General features: G+C 41.8%; 1 protein-coding gene across 1 annotated transcript in view; it reads right to left on the reverse strand.

The window, feature by feature from the left end:
• The window catches only part of TBCE (tubulin folding cofactor E), a 91448-nt gene extending 74540 nt beyond the window's left edge, over positions 1–16908 (reverse strand). Inside the window, exon 1 of the mRNA XM_052639445.1 lies at positions 16836–16908. The gene's annotated coding sequence lies outside the window, so the exon portion shown is untranslated. The remainder of the gene's footprint in view (positions 1–16835) is intronic.
• Between the last annotated feature and the right edge of the window lie 2625 nt (positions 16909–19533).

Consider the following 19533-nt stretch of genomic DNA (forward strand, 5'->3'; position numbering starts at 1 on the left):
GTCCAACCAATCCATTCTGAAGGAGATCAGCCCTGGGATTTCTTTGGAAGGAATGATGCTAAAGCTGAAACTCCAGTACTTTGGCCACCTCATGTGAAGAGTTGACTCATTGGAAAAGACTCTGATGCTGGGAGGGATTGGAGGCAGGAGGAGAAGGGGACGACAGAGGATGAGATGGCTGGATGGCATCACTGACTCGATGGATGTGAGTCTGAGTGAACTCCGGGAGATGGTGATGGACAGGGAGGCCTGGTGTGCTGAGATTCATGGGGTCGCAAAGAGTCGGACATGACTGAGCAACTGAACTGAACTGAATGTTATATGGATATTATATGCAGCCAGTTGGCTGGATAAAAATATTACATGTTAGCTATGGGAGAACTGGACAACTTAACCTCAGTTTCCCCAACTGCAAAATACAGTAATATTAGGAGCACAGGGCTGTTTTAAGAATTAAATAAGTTACTATGTGTAGAAAGGTTCAACACATAGTTAATGTATTAGTCAATTAAGATCATAAATCAGATTCTATTCAGTCATGTCCAATTCTTTGTGATCCTATGGATTGTAGCCCACCAGGCTCCTCTGTCCATGGGATTTCCCAGGCAAGAATATTAGAATGGGTTGCCATTTACTTCTCCATGCTGCTACTGCTAAGTCACTTCAGTCGTGTCCGACTCTGTGTGACCCCATAGACGGCAACCCACCAGGCTCCCCCGTCCCTGGGATTCTCCAGGCAAGAACACTGGAGTGGGTTGCCATTTCCTTCTCCAATGCATGAAAGGGAAAAGTGAAAGTGAAGTCGCTCAGTCGTGTCCGACTCTTAGCGACCCCATGGACGGCAGCCCACCAGGCTCCTCTGCCCATGGGATTTTCCAGGCAAGATTACTAGAGTGGGGTGCCATTGCCTTCTCCGCCCGTTGGCTGAATAGATAAGAGAAAAATATTCCACAAATCAAAAGAAATATAAATTCAAAATAACAGAAGCTGAGGCTGGAGACAAAATGGCAGAGTAGAAGTACCTGAGCTCAACTCCTTTCATGAAAACACCAAAATCACAACTAACGGCTGAACGACCATTGACAAAAAAGAATTGAACCTACCAAAAAAGATATTCTATACCCAAAGACAATGAGATGGTAGGAGGGGCACTTTTGCAATACAGGCAAAATACCTTCCTCCTGGGTGGGCAACTCACAAGCTGGAAAGTAATTACATCCCAGAGGTTCTCTCATAGGAGTGAGAGTTCTGAGCCCCACATCAAGCTCCCCATCCTGGGGAGTCTGGCATCAAGAGGAGTCCCCATAGCATCTAGCTTTGAATGCCAGAGAGGTGTCAGTGCAGGAGCTCCATAGCACTGGGAGAAACACAGTTTCCACTCTTGGAGTGCACACACAAGTTTTCACGTGTACTGGGACCCAGAGCAAAGCACCGACTCCAAAAAAGCCTTGGCCAGACCTACCTGCGGGTCTCAGAAGGTCTCCTGGGGAGCAAGGGTTGGCAGTAACTCACCTTGGGGGCAAAAACACTGATTGCAGATGCCCAAACGAATACTCACCAGTGTGAACTCTTCCAGAGATCACCATTTTGGGAGCAAGACCCAGGCTCCACTGCTGGGATACCTCAGGACAACCAACCAAAAAGGTGGGACACAGTCCCACCCATTAGCAGACAGGTTGCCGAGTCATCCAAAGACAACAGTCACCTATAAACACACCCACTGAGATGGCCCTACCCACCAGAGGGACAAGATCCAGCTCCACCCACCTGTGGGCAAGAAGCAGTCCCTCCTGCCAGGAAGACTGCACAAGCCCCAATATAAACTGCACTCATCAGGAGGCAGACATCAGAACCAAGGAAAATTACAGTCCTGCAGCCTGAGGGACAGAGGCCACACAGAGAAAGTCAAGACAAAATGAGACATCATCAGAGAAATAAATTCTAGAGGAAGCAACAAGGTAAAACCCGAGAAGAACAACTAAGCAAAGTGGAGACAGGCAATCTACCTGAAAAAGAATTCACAGTGATGACAGTACAGGTGGTCCAAGATCCCAGAAAAAGACTAGGGGCACAGACTAAGAGGACAAAACAAACGTTTAATAAAGAGCTAGAAGCCGTAAAGAACAAACTGCGAGGAACAATACAATAACTGCAATGAAAAGGACACAAAAAGGAGTAAATAGAATAAATGAGACAGAAGAACAAGTACGTGAGCTGGAAGACAGAGACTGATGGAAATCACTGCTGCGGAACAGAATAAAGAATGAAAAAAAAATGAGGACCGTCTAGGAGACCTCTGCTGCTGCTGCTAAGTCACTTCAGTCGTGTCCGACTCTGTGCGACCCCAGAGACGGCAGCCCACCAGGCTCCCCCGTCCCTGGGATTCTCCAGGTAAGAACACTGGAGTGGGTGCCATTGGCTTCTCCAAATGCATGAAAGTGAAAAGTGAAAGTGAAGTCGCTTAGTCATGTCCAACTCTTCGCAACCCCATGGACTGCAGCCTACCAGGCTCCTCTGTCCATGGGATTTTCCTGGCAAGAGTACTGGAGTGAGGTGCCATTGCCTTCTCCAAGGAGACCTCTGGGACAGCAATAAATGCACCAACATCTGTAGCATAGGAGTCCTAGGAGGAGGAGAGAGAGAAAAGGCCTGGGAAAATATCTGAAGAGAGAATAGCGAAAACTTTTCTAACATGGAAAAAGAAACACTCAAGTCCAGGAAGTGCAAAGAGTCCCATATAGGATTAACCCAAGGAGGAATGCACTGAGACACATGTCAATCAAACTGACAAAAAGAAAATATTAAAAGCAACAAAAATATACAAGGGAATCCCCATAGGGTAACAGCTGATTTTTCAGCAGAAACTCTGCAGGCCAGAAGGGACTGGCACAATATATTTAAAGTAATGAAAAGGAAAAACCTACAATCAAGAATACTTTTGCCCAGCAAGGCTCTTGTTAAGCTTTGTCAGAGAAATCAAAAACTTCAGAGACAAGCAAAAAGAAAAAAAAAGCTAAGTGAATTCAGTACCACAAAACCAGTTTTACAACAAATGCTAAAGAACTTTCCATATGGAAAAGAAAATGCTACAATCGGAAACAAAAACATTATAAATGCGGAAGTTCACTGGTAAAGGCAAACATACAGTAAAGGTAGGAAAACATTCACACATAAATATGGTATCAAGACCAGCAATCATGAGAAGAGAAGACTTCAAATGCAGAATATTGGGAACACATTTGAAATGAAGTGACCAGCAACTTAAAACAATCTAGTATAGTACACTGCTATATTAAAACCTCACGGTGGGAATTCTCTAGCGGTACAGTGGTTACCACTCTGTTTTCACTGCAGTAGGTCCAGGTTTGATCCTTGGTCAGGGAACTAAGATCCCACAGCCAAATAGCATGGCCAAAAAATAAAACAAAACACCTCACAGTAACCACAATCTGAAAACTTACAATACGCACAAAAAGAAAAAGGAATCCAAACACAACACTAAAGTCAGTCACCAAATCACAGGAGAACAATAGAGGAAGGAAAGAAAACAGACCTACAGAAACGAACCCAAAACAATTTAACAAAATGGCAATAAGAAATACATATTGCTAATTATCTTAAACAAAAATGGATTAAATGCTCCAACCAAAAGACACACTGGCTGAATGAATACAAAAACAAGACCCTTATATACAAAAGATAAAGTTCACATCTAGGGACACGTACAGACTGAAAGTGAGGAGGTGGAAAAAGGCTTTCTATGCATATGGAAACCAGAAGAAAGCTGGATAAGCAATACTCATATCAGACAAAATAAACTTTAAAATAAAGACTGCTATGAGAGACAAAGAAGGACACTACATAATGATCAAGGGGTTAGTCCAAGAACAAGATAAAACAATTTTAAATATATATGCATCCAACATGTGAGTACCTCAAGGATTATGACGAATGTTAAGAGACATAAATGGAGAAATTGACAATAACACAGTAACAGTGGGGACTTTAATACCCCACTTACATCAACAGACAGACCATTCAGACAGAAAAATCAATAAGGAAACACAAGCCTTAAACGACACATTAGGAGGAGAAGACACATACATAGGAGAAGGGGGCAACAGGATGAGATGGTTGGTTGCATCAACTCAATGGACATGAGCGAGCAAACTCCTGGAGTTAGTGAAGGACATGGAAGCATGGCGTGCTGCAGTCCGCGGGGCTGCAAAGAGTCGGATACAACTGAGCGACTGAACAACAACATAGAGCATTCCATGCAGAAGCAGCAGAATACACATTCTTTTCAAGTAAATATGGAACATTCATCAGGACTGGCCACATACTGAGCCACAAAGCAAGCCTTGATAAATTTAAGAAAACTGAAATCATATCAGGCATCTTTTCTAACCACAACACTATGAGATTAGAAATCAACTACAAGAAAAAAAAAAAAAACTGTAAAGAAACATGGAGGCTAAACAATATGCTACTAAATGACCAATGGATCACTGAAGAAATCAAAGAGGAAGTAAAAAGATACCCAGAGACAAATGAAAACAAAAATATGATCCAAAACCTATGAGACACAGTAAAAGCAGTTCTAGGAGGGAAGTTTATGGCAATACAATCGTACTTCAGGGAAAAAGAAAAATCCCAAATAAACAACCTAAATGTACATCTAAAGCAACTAGATAAAGAAGAACAAATTCTAAAGTCAGTAGAAGGAAAGAAATCATAAATATCAGAGCAGAAATAAATGAAATACAGACAAGGAAAACAATAGAAAAGATCAATGACACTAAATGCTGGTTCACTGAAAAGACAAACAGACCTGATAAACCTTAGCCAGATTCATGAGGAAAAAGTGAGAGAGGCTTCAAGTCAATAAACTTAGAAATGAAAACTGAGGAGTTAGAACTAACACCGCAGAAATAAAAAGGACCATGAGACTACTAAACCAAATATATATATATATATGCCAATAAAATGAACAACATGGAAGAAATGGACAAATTCTTGGAAAGGTATAATCTTCTGAGACTGAACCAGGAAGAAACAGAAAATATAAACAGACCTATCACAAGGACTGAAATAGAAATAATGATTAAAAGACAACAGACTTCCCTGGTGAGATAAGACTATCCCTTATCCCTGGATAATACTCCGCACCCTTAATGCAGGGGGCCCAGGTTCAATCCCTGGTCAGTGAACTAGATCCATGTGCCACAACCAAGAGCTGCTGCTGATGCTGCTACTGCTAAGTCGCTTCAGTCGTGTCCGACTCTGTGCGACCCCATAGACGGCAGCCCACCAGGCTCCCCCATCCCCGGGATTCTCCAGGCAAGAACACTGGGGTGGGTTGCCATTTCCTTCTCCAATGCATGAACGTGAAAAGTGAAAGGGAAGTCACTCAGTCGTGTCAACCAAGAGCTGGTGCAGCCTAAATAAATAAAAATTTAAAAAAAGAAAACATACTCTCTACAAACAAAAGTCCAGGACCAGATGGCTTCACAGAAGAATTCTATCACACATTTACAAAAGAGTTAACACCTCCTGAGGTGTAGCAGCGGCTAGCGGCAGTTGGGCAGCTGAGCAGCAGAGAGATATTCCATGTCCAAGGTCAGGAGCAGCGGCCATGAAGACATACCCCGCGTCCAGGTAAGGGGCAGCAGCTTCGCTTTCCTAGAGCAGCCGTGAAGAGACACCCCACGTACAAGGTAAGAGAAACCCAAGCAAGATGGTAGGCTCTGAGAGAGGGCATCAGAGGGCAGACAGACTGAAAGAACACTCACAGACAACTAGCCAATCTGATCACACAGACCACAGCCTGGTCTAACTCAATGAAACTAAGCCATGCCCTGTGGGGCCACCCAAGACGGGCGGGTCATGGTGGAGAGGTCTAACAGAATGTGGTCCACTGGAGAAGGGAATGGCAAACCACTTCAGTATTCTTGCCTTGAGAACCCCACGAACAGTATGAAAAGGCAAAAAGATAGGACACTGAAAGAGGAACTTCCCAGGTCAGTAGGTGCCCAATATGATACTGGAGATCAGTGGAGAAATAACTTAAGAAAGAATGAAGGGATGGAGCCAAAGCAAAAACAACACCCAGTTGTAGATGTGACTAGTGATAGAAGCAAGGTCCAATGCTGTAAAGAGCAATACTGCACAGGAATCTGGAATGTTAGGTCCATGAATAAAGGCAAATTGGAAGTGGTCAAACAGGAGATGGCAAGAGTAAACGTCAACATTCTAGAAAACAGCAAACTAAAATGGACTGGAATGGAAGAATTTAACTCAGATGACCATTACATCTACTACTGCGGGCAGGAATTCCTTAGAAGAAATGGAGTAGCCATCATGGTCAACAAAAGAGTCCGAAATGCAGTACTTGGATGCAATCTCAAAAACGACACAATGATCTCTGTTTGTTTCCAAGGCAAACCATTCAATATCACAGTAATCCAAGTCTATGCCCCAACCAGTAATGCTGAAGAAGCTGAAGTTGAACAGTTCTATGAAGACCTACAAGACCTTTTAGAACTAACACCCAAAAAAGATGTCCTTTTCATTATAGGGGACTGGAATGCAAAAGTAGAAAGTCAGGAAACACCGAGAATAACAGGCAAATTTGGCCTTGGGAGTACGGAATGAAGCAGGGCAAAGGCTAATAGAGTTTTGCTTAGAGAACGCACTGGTCATAGCAAACACCCTCTTCCAAAAACACAAGAGAAGACTTTACACATGGACATCATCAGATGGCCAACACTGAAATCTCACTGATTATATTCTTTGCAGCCAAAGACGGAGAAGCTCTATACAGTCAGTAAACACTAGACCGGGAGCTGATTGTGACTCAGATCATAAACTCCTTATTTGCCAAATTCAGACTTAAATTGAAGAAAGTGGGGAAAACCACTAAACCATTCAGGTATGACCTAAATCAAATCGCTTATGATTATACAGTGGAAGTGAGAAACAGATTTAAGGGACTAGATCTGATAGACAGAGTGCCCGATGAACTATGGACAGAGGTTTGTGACACTGTACAGGAGACGGATCAAAAAGAAATGCAAAAAAGCAAAATGGCTGTCTGAGGAGGCCTTACAACTAGCTGTGAAAAGAGACGCAAAAAAGCAAAGGAGAAAAAGGAAGATACAAGTATCTGAATGCAGAGTTCCAAAGAATAGCAAGGAGAGATAAGAAAGCCTTCCTCAGAGATCAATGCAAAGAAATAGAGGAAAACAATAGAATGGGAAAGACTAGAGATCTCTTCAAGAAAATTAGAGATACCAAGGGAACATTTCATGCAAAGATGGGCTCGATAAAGGACAGAAATTGTATGGACCTGACAGAAGCAGAAGATATTAAGAAGAGGTGGCAAGAATACAGAGAAGAACTGTACAAAAAAGAGCTTCACGACCCAGATAATCATGATGGTGTGATCACTCACCAAGAGCCACGCATCCTGGAATGTGAAGTCAAGTGGGCCTTAGGAAGCATTACTACAAACAAAGCGAGTGGAGGTGATGGAATTCCAGTTGAGCTATTTCAAATTCTGAAAGATGATGCTGTGAAAGTGCTGCACTCAACATGCCAATTTGGAAAAGTCAGCAGTGGTCACAGGACTGGAAAAGGTGAGTTTTCATTCCACCCAAAGAAAGGCAATGCCAAAGAATGCTCAAACTACCACACAATTGCACTCATCTCACACCCTAGTAAAGTAATGCTCAAAATTCTCCAAGCCAGGTTTCAGCAATACGTGAACTGTGAACTTTCAGATGTTCACGGTGGTTTTAGTAAAGGCAGAGGAACCAGAGATCAAATTGCCAACATCCGCTGGATCATCGAAAAAGCAAGAGAGTTCCAGAAAAACCTCTATTTCTGCTTTATTGACTATGCCAAAGCCTTTGACTGTGTGGATCACAATAAACTGTGGAAAATTCTGAAAGAGATGGGAATACCAGACTACCCGACCTGCCTCTTGAGAAACCTGTATGCAGGTCAGGAAGTAACAGTTAGAACTGGACATGGAACAACAAACTGGTTCCAAACAGGAAAAGAAGTACATCAAGGCTGTATATTGTCACCCTGCTTATTTAACTTATATGCAGAGTACATCATGAGAAACGCTGGGCTGGAGGAAGCACAAGCTGGCATCAAGATAGTCAGGAGAAATATCAATAACCTCAGATATGCAGATGATACCACCCTTATGGCAGAAAGGGAAGAGGAACTAAAGAGACTTTTGATGAAGGTGAAAGAGGAGAGTGAAAAAGTTGGCTTAAAGTTCAACATTCTAAAAACAAAGATCAAGGCATCCAGTCCCACAGCTTCATGGCAAATAGATGGGGAAACAGTGGAAACTGTGAGAGACTATATTTTTTTGGTCTCCATAATCACTGCAGATGGTGACTGCAGCTATGAAATTAAAAGATGCTTACTCCTTGGAAGGAAAGTTATGACCAACCTAGACAGTATATTAAAAAGCAGAGATATAAAAAGCAGACACATTACTTTGCAAACAAAGGTCCATCTTAGTCAAGGCTATGGTTTTTCCAGTGGTCATGTACGGATGTGAGAGTTGGATTATAAAGAAAGCTGAGCACTGAAGAATTGATGCTTTTGAACTGTGGTGTTGGAGAAGACCTTGAGAGTCCCTTGGACTGCAAGGAGATCCAACCAGTCCATCCTAAAGGAGATCAGTCCTGGGTGTTCATTGGAAGGTCTGATGTTGAAGCTGAAACTCCAATATTCTGGCCACCTGATGCAAAGAGCTGACTCACTGGAAAAGACCCTGTTGCTGGAAAAGATTTAGGGCAGGAGGAGAAGGGGACGACAGAGGATGAGATGGTTGGATGGCATCACCGACTCAATGGACATGAGTTTGGGTGGGCTCCGGGAGTTGGTGATGGACAGGGAGGCCTGGCGTGCTGCAATTCATGGGGTTGCAAAGAGTCGGACACGACTGAGCGACTGGACTGAACTGAATACCAATCCTTTTGAAACTCTTCCAAAAACTTGCAGAGGAAGGAATACCCCCAAATTCATTAATATTAGGCCACCACCACCAATGCAAAAACCAGACAAAGATACCACACAAAAAAGAAAATTACAAGCCAATATCACTGATGAACATAGATGCAAAAAATCCTCAATAAAATACCATCAAACTGAACCCAACAATGCATTAAATAGATCATACACTAGATTATTAAATGAGATTTATTCCTGGGATGAAAGATTTTTCAATATCTGCAAGTCAATCAGGGTGATACACCACATTCATTAACAAATTGAAGAACAAAAACCATATGATTATCTCAACAGACACAGAAAATGCTTGTGATAAAATTAAACACTTAGTCATTCATGAATAAAGCTCTTCAGAAAGAGGACATAGAGGGAACTTTTCTCAACATAATAAAAGTCATACACGACAAGCCCATGGCTAACATCACACTCAGTGGTGAAAAGCAGAAAGCCTTTCCTTTAAGATCAGGAACAAGACAAGGATATCCACTCCTTCTGCTTTTACTCAACATACTTTTGAAGTCCTACCCACAGCCATCATAGAAGAAAAATAAATAAAAGGAGCCCAAACTGGAAACGAAGTAAAACTGTAACTGCAGATGACATCAGTTCAGTTCAGTTGCTCAGTCGTGTCCAACTCTTACTACACATATGAAATCATAAAGATGCTACCAGAAAACTGCTGAGCTCATTAATGAATTTGGTAAAGTTGCAGGATACGAAATTAATACACAGAAGGGCTTCTCTGGCAGTCCAGGGGTTAAGACTCCATGCTTCCACTGCCAGGGGCATGGGTTTAATCCCTGGTTGAGGAAGCTACAATCACATATGCCGTACAGCACATCCAAAAAACACAAACATACAGAAAAATCTAAATTAATACACAGAAGTCTGTTGCACTCTATACACTAGTGGAAGAGAAATTAAGGAAATAATCCCATTTATCACAACATCAAAAGAATAAAATACCTAGGAATAAAACTCCTAAAGGAGGCAAAAGACCTGTACTCTGGACACTGGATGATGATGATGAAAGGAACCGAAGACAGTAGGGGGGCGGTCGAGAAAGAAAGAATTGAAGATGACACAGAAAAATATGCCATGTTCTTGGACTGAAGAATCAATTACCCAAGGCCATCTTCACACTCAATGCAATCCCCATCTCATTACCAATGGCATCTTTCACAGAACCAGAACAAAAGTTTTTGAAATCTGTGTGGAAACACAAAACACCAGTAATAGCTAAAATGATCCTGCGAAAGAGAAACAAAGGTGGAAGAATCAGGCTCCCTGACTTTAGAAAATGCTGTAGCAATTAAAAGAGTACGGATGGCACTGGCATAAAAAACAGCAATACAGAACAGACCCGGACAGAAAGTCCAGTAACAGAGGTTTCCCTGGCGCCTCAGTGGTGAAGAACCCACCTGCCAATGCAGGGTTTGATCCTTGGTCCACGAAGACCCCACATGCTGCGGTGCAACTTAGTCCATGCCTCACAGCAACTGGGCCAGCACACCAGAACAGAGACCACTGCAATGAGAAGCCTGCGTGCCACAACGAGAGAGAGGCCCTGTCGCCACAACTAACGAAAGGCCCATTCAGCAACAAAGATTCAGCAGAGCCCCAAAATTAAATAAATAAATAAATAAAGCTTTTGCAGAGCAAAATAAATCATAAACAAAACGAAAAGACAACCCACAAAATGGGACAAAATATTTGCAAATGAGACAACTGACAAGGGATTAATCTCCAAAATATGCAAACAGTTCATGTAGCTTTATGTATTAAAAAAAAAAAGTCCAATCAAAAAATTGGCAGAAGATCTCAACAGACATTTCTCCAAAGATACACATATGGCCAAAAAGCACATGAAAAGAGGCTCAACGTCTCTAATTATTAGAGAACTGCAAATCAAAATTATGAGGTATCACCTCACAGCTATCAGCATGGCCATCAGAGAGTCTACCAACAGGGACTTCCCAGGTGGTCCAGTGCTTAAGAATGGGCCTGCCAAGGCAGGTGACATGGGTTTGATCCCTGGTCTGGGAAGACCCCACATGCAGCAGAGCAACTAAGTCCATGTGCCACAACTACTAAGCCCATGTGCTGCAACTAATGAGGCCCACACACCCTAGAGGCCATGCTCTGCAACGAGAGAAGCCACCGCAGTGAGGACCAGACACTGCAACTGGAGAAAGCCCACAGGCAGCAAGAAAGACTCAGCACAGCCAAAAATGAATATATATATATTCTTAAAGTCCACAAACAGTAAATGCTAGAGAGGGTGTGGAGAAAAGGAAACCTCCCGACACTGCTGTTGGGAATGTAAATTGGTACAATTATAGAGAACAGTATGGAGTCTCCTTTAGAAAACTAAAAATAGGCCTATCGTATGATCCAACAATTCCCACTCCTGGAATGTATCTGGCTGTCCTCAGTCGTGTCTCTTTGCGACCCTATGGACTGTATAGCCCACCAGGCTCCTCTGTCCATGGGATTTCCCAAACAAGAATACTGGAATGGGTTGTCATTTCCTCCTCCAGGGGGCTTTCCTGATCCAGGCATTGAACCTGTGTCTCCTGTGTCTCCTGCACTGGCGGCAGATTTTTCACCACTGAGCGTCCTGGGAAGCCCATGTATATGGAAAAAACTATAATTTGAAAAGATATATGCACACAATGTTCATAGCAGCACTATTTCAGTTCAGTTGCTCAGTCGTGTCCAACTGTTTGTGACCCCGTGGACTGCAGCATGCCAGGCTTCCCTGTTCATCACCAACTCCCAGAGCTTGCTCAAACTCATGGCCATTAAGCTGGTGATGCCATCCAACCACTACAGTCGAGACATGGAAGCAACCTAAATGACCACTGACAGAGGAATGGATACATAAGACCTGGTACATATAGGCAATGGGATATTATTCAGCCATAAAAAAGGATGAGACACCGCCACTTGCAGCAACATGGATGAACCTACATGTCATCATCATCAGTTCAGTTCAGTCGCTCAGTCGTGTCCGACTCTTTGTGACCCCATGAATCGCAGCACGCCAGGCATCCCTGTCCATCACCAACTTCCGGAGTTCACTCGGACTCACGTCTATCAAGTCAGTGATGCCATCCAGCCATCTCATCCTCTGTCGTCCCCTTCTCCTCCTGCCCCCAATCCCTCCCAGCATCAGAGTCTTTTCCAATGAGTCAACTCTCTGCATGAGGTGGCCAAAGTACTGGAGTTTCAGCTTTAGCATCATTCCTTCCAAAGAAATCCCAGGGCTGATCTCCTTGCAGTCCAAGGGACTCTCAAGAGTCTTCTCCAACACCACAGTTCAAAAGCATCAATTCTTCGGCGCTCAGCCTTCTTCACAGTCCAACTCTCACATCAATACATGACCACAGGAAAAACCATAGCCTTGACTAGACAGACCTTTGTTGGCAAAGTAATGTCTCTGCTTTTCAATATGCTATCTAGGTTGGTCATAACTTTCCTTCCAAGGAGTAAGTGTCTTTTAATTTCATGGCTGAAATCATCATGTGCAGTGATTTTGGAGCCCCCCAAAAAAGTCTGACACTGTTTCCACTGTTTTCCCATCTATTTCCCATGAAGTGATAGGACCAGATGCCATGATCTTCGTTTTCTGAGTGTTGAGCTTTAAGTCAACTTTTTCACTCTCCTCTTTCACTTTCATCAAGAGGATTTTTAGTTCCTCTTCACTTTCTGCCATAAGGGTGGTGTCATCTGCATATCTGAGGTTATTGATATTTCTCCCGGCAATCTTGATACCAGCTTGTGCTTCTTCCAGCCCAGCGTTTCTCATGATGTACTTTGCATATAAGTTAAATAAGCAGGGTGACAATATACAGCCTTGATGTACTCCTTTTCCTATTTGGAACCAGTCTATATCATCATACTAAGTGAACTAAGTCAGACAGAAATACTATATCCTATATTCTATGTGGAATCTAAAAATAAAATGATAAAAATGAACTTATTTACAAAACAAAAACAGAACTCCAGACTCTGAAAATAAATTTATGGTTACCAGAGTGGAAAGGAAGGGGGAGAGAGAAAGAATCTGAAAAAGGACACATGTATAACTGAATCAGGTGCTATACACCTGAAACTAATGCAACACTGTCAATCAACTAAACTCTTGTATAAAATAAAAATTTAATTTAAAAAAAGAATAACAGTAGTTGACATGGGGAAGTCTAATTCCAGTGAGCCTATTCCACCCGTTGGTACTGATTCAGTTACCACATCTCCTACTTTGTTTAGCCACCAAGGGATCCAAAAAGATTTTTGATGCCCAACAGAAAACGTGAGAACACTGGCACTCTGTGAATTAATTTTAGGAAAAAGCTTTTCAATATGTATTGTTATCTTTCTAAACGTATTTTGCTTCATCTTTCCTGCTACTTGTTCAAAATTGTATTAAAATAATTTAGCATGAGGTCTGAAGATCCATTCACACGCTGACACTTATCAAGTAGAAAACAACATCAACAGAAAACACGCATGCTTCACTGAGATTCAGGAGCTCCAGGTAGCAATCCTGGCTCAGGCACTTACAAGCTATGGATTCTGACACTCATTAACCTTTCTGTCACCAGGATTATAAGCAAGTAAACGACAGTCTCTTGTAAGGAACTTAAGAGTTTAATTAGGAGAGATAACTAACAGCAAACAATTAAGACCTAGAATTAGTAATGTAAGGATCAAATTCAGGAGCTGTGAAGAAGCAGGAGGATTAAGAGTGAAGCAGACTCCATGTGGAAACCATTCTGATTAAGCTGATGGAAATACGCAGCAGAAATTAAGAGAACAAGCTTTCCAGGTCGTGAAACCTAACAGGGTTTCACTGACTGGAGATTCAGGTTGGGAAACCACAGAAAGTGGGAATACAACACCTTTGAATAGTGTGGGCAAAAAGGACCACCTAAAATGTAACAACTTCTGAATTTTAATAGCTCAATTTTAAAGAAAGCCACCTGTGGCCCTTTTTATAAAGAAATTTAATTGTTATAAAATACACACACCATAAAATTACCTTAACCATTTCTAAGTGCACAGTTCAGTGGCATTACATACATTCACACACCGCTGTGCAACCAATCACCAAAATTTTTTTTGTCTTGCAAAACTGAAAATCTATATCCATTAAACAACTCCCATAGCCTCCTCTCCCCAGCTCCCACCTTCCATTTCTATTAACTTGCCAACTCTAAATATGTCAGAGAAGTCAAAGCATACCGTTATCTTTTGGGGACCAGCTTATTGCACTTAGCATAATGTCCTGCTGTCCTCCATGCACATCATACCTGATGTCAAAGACCGTGTCAAAGTTCTACATCCCCACAGTATTCCTTGGCCCTCACACACTGAACTGTCTCACATCATTTTAAGTAGTGCCTCCAAAAAGCTTTAGGTTTTCTGAAGAGGCTGTAGACACATTTTCTCTCTCAAACATCAATGACTTAAATCCACACCAAACCTACAATTTTAAAGACACAGCTATACAACTACAGGAAACAGAACTAATAAAATGAATGAAACAGGTTGTGCCTTTTCTCCACATACTTTCAAATACCACCAAATCTTCCCGTATAACTCTTCCACAAATTCATTCCATCTGCTCCTAATAACCAGCAAACTGTTAAAATTCCCTTTCTGGAAGTCTCTACCTACTTTCTAGGCAATATTCGTTTCATAATATTATCTACCATATTTTCTAGTGGAGTCTTTTGCACATTTCAGAGCAAAAAGGTAAGGGAGGAAAAGTATTGTATATTTAAAAACAAAACTTTGAGTGCTAAGTATACAGTAAATATTTTATTAATGTATATGACAAATTTAATTTGTAATAAACCAAAAAGGAAAAAAATGAAGACCACCAGAAAATAGTAACAACTACTAGTTTTATTGAACAATTTTAAATCTTACAAAAATAAATACTGAGATGATCCAGGAAGCCCGATAAAAAACCAGTAACTTACAGCTAAAAACAATACGGTTTTGCAAAGCTTTCTGATTAGTTTCAATTACGCACAGTAAAATTAAAATTAACTACATTAATTTTAAACCACAATAAAATTAAAATTAACCACTATAAGAACAGAAATAAAGTATATAGAATAACATATCTTCAAGTAGAAGGAAAAAGAGAAGACAAAACAAAACCTCAATTCAAAAAAAGGAAAGGCAAGAGAAAGAAAAAGAGCAGAAAGTACAAATTATAAAACGGCAAAAAAATGTTTTTCAACAATTATAAACAGCCCACTAAAAGCCAGGTATTGTTTTAGGCACTAGCTGTAAACAAAATACAGAAAAATACCAGCTCTCATAAATAAGATTCTATGGTTGTGGGGTAAACACTGCTGAGCCAGAGAAATAAATGAACCAATCCCACAGCAGGTCATAGGGTGACATGCAGAAGTAGGATGAGTACAATAGAAATGTAAGGGAAGGCTATGCCAGGGAAGTCCTCACTGAAAAGGTAAAGTTAAAAAAATATATGACGGAGGTAAGGGATTAAGCTGTGTGGACATTCAGACAAAGGAACTGCAAGTGTGAATATCTTGAGGTTAGGATGTGCCTGAGGCACCAGAGAAAAGGGGGAGAGGAGCTGGAGATTAGATCAGAGATATAGCAAGGGCGGGATCAGAAAGCACCTTGAGGGTCATTCTAAAGAATCTGGCTTTCAATCTGAGTGAAATGGGAAGTCCATGGAGAGTTTTGTGAGAAGGAGATAATCTGATTTTTTTTTTTTTTTTTAAGAATCACTCTAGATGTGATGGAAAGGCTGAAATAAGAAAAAGCAGACTGGTTAGGTGCCTACTGAGGGAATCCAGGTGAAAGATAGCTGCAATTTCAATAAGGGGAGGTGGTGAGAAGGGCTTGGGCCTCTGGATAGATTCTGAAGGCTGAGTTCTTGGATTTGCTGCTGACAGATTAAATGTGTGCGAGAAAGAGATGAGTCAAGGATGACTCAAAAGGTTGTGGCTTGAACAAATACCTCAGAAATGACTTTGAATATAAGTACAGTAAGGCTGCCAGTCAAAAGGCACAGGCTATCCACTTAGATTAAAACAAACAAACCAAAAAAACCCAGCAATATGCTATTTTATTATAAAAGTATACAAAAAAGCTAAAACTAAAAAAGATGAAAAAAGCTGAGACAAATAACAAACAACAGTCCTCATGGCTATATTAACGCGAGCCAAAAGAGAAGTCTGTACTCTTAATCTGTCTAGTCTTTCTGTAAATTTGGCATTTGAGTCCGGTTTTCACAACGGGACTGTAGTTTCTTTGGGGACAGGGATACCACACCCTCATTGGGATCCACCCACAACCTAGAACAGTCCTCTTGTCAGTAGTCAACAGTAGGTAAAACTTGTAAATACGTTCTCCACCCACTTATTTTTCCTACATCATAAATGTTAAAGCATTTAAAAGGTCAGAGTTGGTTCTCTAACCTGACACCAAGTCGTGGGTCGCCTGTACCATTTTCACCTATTTCCAATTGACAAGTCAACAGGCTTTTCGGTGGAATGCAATGCAGTGTGCCCCGCTCGCCCGCAGCTGGCCCAGGCCCAAGACCCCGCCCGGCCCCGCGAATGCAGGGGGATTCGGTCAGACTAAGTACAGATGGATTAGGTCAAAGCCTCAGGAAGCAGACCACGCCCGGCAATCTGGGAAGTCTCTAAGAAAGGGCAAAAAGACCGAGAGCCCTGCAGGGTTGCACTGGTCACGAGCCAACTAGCAATGCACGGTTCCTCCGCTACCCAGACTCACCCCAAGCTCACCTGCCTGCAGCCAGCCAGGGTGGTCTGAGCGACAGCCCTGGGCACGCGCTTTGCCCAAGGCAGCTTCCGGCTCTGGTCGGAAGTGCTCCTTTAGGAAGACAGGAAGTCCCGCCCCCGCGGCAGCTGAATCTCAGCGATGACTATCAACTCAAGAGTCTGGGTAGCAGGAGGTGTGGTCAGCTCGCCCAAACCCCGCCAAACACTTGGCCCCTGGGCTGACCCCGCGATGCCCCCGAAACTTGGGATGACGGAAAGAAGGAACGCGCTCTTTCCAGTTTACTAGTTATCACGGAAGCGAGTTACAAGTCCCGTATGAGATTCAGTTCCATATTCGTGGAGAATTTACCACACAGGAAGCCTGTGGTGGTCATAGAAAAGCAACTAGTGTTGATACCTCAAACGCTAGGGGAAAAAAAATTAACGTGCTGAATCGTAAGGCAGAATGAAAGTAAACGCAAAAAAGAAAAAAAATAAACGCAGTAATAGAAAAAGTAAATTCCATAGACATGTTAATTTCTAAGTTTTCTCATATCTCAAGAGTTGTGAAGATCAAATATTGCTGCTGCTGCTAAGCCGCTTTAGTCGTGTCCGACTCTGTGTGACCCCATAGACGGCAGCCCACCCGGCTCCTCCGGCCATGGGATTTTCCAGACAAGAGTACTGGAGTGTGGTGCCATTGCCTTCTCCGGAAGATCAAATGAGATGACGGATAAATAAGTGTTTCCCCGTCGCGGAGTCTGGTACATGAGTAAAGCGTATCATGTCCGTAGTATAGTTATTGCTTTTAAAAGTCCTTTATTCCAACCAAAGAGAAACTGAATTAACACTTCAGGGGGGTAGCCTTCAAGCTGAATGTCAAAATTAAACAATTTCAACACATAGAGATGCCCCTTATGAAGCTGTAAAAACTGCTTTTGTTGATTAATGAAAGGACATAGGCTAAGAAACCATGTTCCAAAAACAAACTTTCAGAAGCTTTGTTGTGTGAAATCATATCAGTAATCATGGAATACCGTATGTCTGCCTGGCAGAGCTGAGTCCTGGGGATCATTCTGACACTTTGCCAACCCAGGCATACTGCTTCAAATAACGTATTTTCAAATGTAACATTCCACATTTAACTTTATATTAATAGTTTTCGAGAACACATGACCTTGGAGTCAACTTCATGGCTCAGGCTTGAGCCTGCTTAATTCTTATCTACACTCCACCAAGTTCTATGCTATGACCGCTTCTTGTTTTCCCCCCTCCCCTTTTTTTTTGAGTTAAACTCCTCCAATTCCTCTGGTGTGTGGTTTTCCTTATTTCAGCAACTTAATAAATTTTGTTAGACTACAGGTTTGACACAGATGGCTTTATCAGATAGGTTTTATCACCGTTTATTTTGATTAAGCCTCCTGCACTCATGAAAGTTGGAGGATACCATTGACCCCAATTTAGACAAAAACTGAAGCAGAATAAAGATTAGTTATTTACTGACATTCATCTGTGTCCTGAGAAGAGCTGTGCCCTTTTTAACTTGAGAGTTTTAAGTTATCTTTTGGTAGAGAATGATCACAGTTTTTGAAAATTATTGGCATCCACCAAATTCAAACCAGCCCCATGGATAAAGAAGCATGCATATTCCTTTTCTTCGTAAAATATTTCCTGTCTTCACTGAGTTGTGACAATAGTTGCCTGGTTTTGCCTAGAATGAAAGAATGACACTTCTCTGCCTTCAGTCCCTTTCTCTAGACAGTGATCCTGTACACCACTCCCGCAACCATGTTATCTTTTTGAAATGTTTTCTCTGCTAAATTTTCCCCTGAAAGAGATCTCTATATTCTGTCTCATTCCTCACCCTCCTCTCACTTTAATCCTTTTCAGCCTGGCCTTCTGGCTTCTCTTTTCCCTCCAGTTCTTCCACAGTTATCTTTCAAATATCAACACTAACTTCAGGTCATCTAGGTGATTTTTTAGTCCTCATATCCCTTGATTTCTCAATAGAATAGTTCGCTAGGGTTACTTACCCACCTTTGCTGTAAAAATCATATTTACAGCACTGTATCAAAAGAGCGCAAACTTAAAATGTAAAATCTTTACAGTGCAATTCATTTTGAGTGTCATCATTCATGCATCAAGTCAGTAAGTGCCAGTTCTGCACCAAACACTATTTTTAGACACTAGAGGTCTGGCAGAGAAAAAGAGATGCAATGTTCTAGTCCTGGAAAAAAATGTATGTCTTAATGGTATGAGGCAGATGACACATAAATAAAAATAATAAGATAATTTCAGATTGTGTGAGGTGCAATTAAAAAAAATAGATGGTTCAGTGATAATGTTAGCAACTGAAAGTAGGAAAGTAAGGGGAGGATAACTTTTAAGGTGACATTTGAACTGACAACTGCAAGATAAGAAGGATCGAACAAGGTTAAAAAAAGAAAAAATAAACTGGAAGAAGATCCTTCTAGTTCTATAGGATAACAGAAGTGGGAGGCAGGGTTGAGGGAGGGTTAAGAGGGTCATTCCTGGGGAATTTCCTTGTGGTCAATGGTTAGGACTCGGTGCTTTCACTGCCGGGGCCTGGGTTACATCTTGTGATGGAGAACTAAGATCTTGCAAGCTGCATGGCCCAAAAAAAAAAAAAAAGGGAGTCGGTTATGAGCTATTGTAGTCATTTCATCTAGGGCACAAAAGGAAATGGTGGCTTAAGCCAGAA

The sequence above is a fragment of the Budorcas taxicolor genome, chromosome 5 (assembly GCF_023091745.1).
Source record: "Budorcas taxicolor isolate Tak-1 chromosome 5, Takin1.1, whole genome shotgun sequence".
NCBI lineage: Eukaryota > Metazoa > Chordata > Mammalia > Artiodactyla > Bovidae > Budorcas > Budorcas taxicolor.